We start from the raw sequence: 2,041 nt of genomic DNA, 5'->3' as shown, positions 1-2,041 counted from the left end.
GCCAGGAGGAACCCCTGAGCACTGTCGGGTGTGATCCAAAAAAACAAAAACTAAAAAATGAAGAATAGAGGTCGAAGTGATAGTACAGCAGGTAAGGTGTTTGCCTTGCACGTGGCCAACCTGGGTTCAATCTCTGGCATCCCATATGGTCCCTGAAGCCTGCCAAGAGTGATTTCTTTTTTTTGGGGGGGGGTTGGGTCACACCCGGTAGCGCACAGGGGTTACTCCTGGCTCTATGCTCAGAAATCGCTCCTGGCAGGCTCGGGGGACCATATGGGATGCTGGGATTTGAACCACCAACCTTCTGCATGCAAGGCAAACTCCTTACCTCCATGCTATCTCTTTGGCCCCAAGAGTAATTTCTTAGTGCAGCACTATCTCTGAGCACCAATGGGTGTGGCCCCAAACAAACAAAAATTAGAAAACCCAGGGGCCAGAGCAATAGCACAGCAGGGAGGGCATTTGCCTTACATGAGGCCTTCCAGAGTTTGATCCTTGGCATCCTATATCCCCGAACCTGCCAACAGTAATTTTTGAGTACAGATCTAGGAGTATCCCTTGAGCACTGCTGGGTGTGACCAAACACAAACAAATAAAAGAAAATTTAGGAAATCCGGATGATCAGATATAGGGCTCAGATCAAGGGCTGAGTCATACTTTGTATGCAAGAGCCCTGGGTTCAATCCCCAGCACTGTTGTGGTCCCCTGAGCACCACTGACTGTGCACTTAAAGTGAGAAAACCCTACTGTTTGTGACAAGTTAATGCATTAAAGGCATTATACTGAATGAAATATGTCAGAGGAAGACAAATGCTGTATGATGTCACTTGTTTCTGAGCTTAAAAAAAAAAAAACCAAAGTAAGAGAGTTGTGGTTACCAGAGATAGGGAGGGGGGGTTGGAAGAAAGTGGTGATGGGGGCAGGTCATGTGACTCCATGCTTACAGCACAAACATTACTGCCTGATATCTGGGTTACAATACTGGCCCTAGGGAAGAGACTATCAAAAGGTAAAAACTTCTAGTTCAGTGGTCCATCTGTAAGGTTAAGTCTGTTATGCTTGTGTTTTTATTTGTTTGCTCAGGGGTTCTGCCCAGCACTCAGGAATTATTCCTGGCAGTGCTCAGGGGAACCACATGGGATGCCAGGGATAAACCCAAGTCAGCTGCATGCAAGGCAAGTGCCCCACACATGTACTGTCTCTTCAGCCCCAAAACTGTTATGTTTTATATAGGAAGTTGTTCTGAGAAAAAAATGTAAGAGTTCTTATCTCAGGCAAAAATTTCCCTCATTTATATCTATAATAAAGAGATGAATGTTAGCTAAATCTATTAAAATAATTTTACAACATGTAAATTAAAACATATAATAGTACAGTAGGTCAGATACTTGCCTTGCATGCAGCCAACTGAGTTCAATTCCCAGCATCCCGTATGGTCCTCAGAGCCTGCTACTCAGAGCCATTAGTAGTCCCTAAGCACCACTAGGTATGGCTCCCCCAAAATCCAACCAAGTCATGCTGTGTGCCTTATTATTTCTCAATAAAACCATGGAAAAGGAACTATTATAATTTAACAACTAAGATAGATAATTCATATAAAAGATGGCAAAGTGCTCGCTTCGGCAGCACATATACTAAAATTGGAACAATACAGAGAAGATTAGCATGGCCCCTGCGCAAGGATGACACGCAAATTCGTGAAGCGTTCCATTGTTGTATTAAATAATTAAGGATGGGGCTGGATGGCGGTAGATGGCGATGGATTTCTTTTTGCCATCCCAGGCCACGTGGCTCAGCAACCCCATGAACCGGTGAGTTTCAGGCCCAGGTGAAACGCAAAATCACTCACTCACAGGCAGGCTTCAGGAAGAATCATCTTTATTTAGGCCCTAGCCACCACATGTGTGTGGCCTACTCATAACCTTTCAAGCATACAGCCATTCTAGGCTTGCCCTGCGTCTTATCCTCTTTCAGCCATCTCCCTCAGAGAGCCCAGCAGGGCCAAAAGGCAAAAGCCCCTAATCCCCTGGCTTCCGGGTTT

General features: G+C 45.2%; 1 non-coding gene across 1 annotated transcript; it reads left to right on the top strand.

Annotated features, from left to right (window-relative positions):
* The first annotated feature begins 1,610 nt into the window (after positions 1–1,610).
* LOC126031582 (U6 spliceosomal RNA) lies at positions 1,611–1,717 on the top strand. Its single transcript, XR_007503414.1, has one exon. It is a non-coding gene; the product is annotated as a U6 spliceosomal RNA (small nuclear RNA).
* Positions 1,718–2,041: the final 324 nt, after the last annotated feature.

This window comes from Suncus etruscus, chromosome 15 (assembly GCF_024139225.1).
Source record: "Suncus etruscus isolate mSunEtr1 chromosome 15, mSunEtr1.pri.cur, whole genome shotgun sequence".
In the NCBI taxonomy this organism is placed as follows: domain Eukaryota; kingdom Metazoa; phylum Chordata; class Mammalia; order Eulipotyphla; family Soricidae; genus Suncus; species Suncus etruscus.
This window is presented reverse-complemented; position numbering and strand designations above follow the sequence as displayed.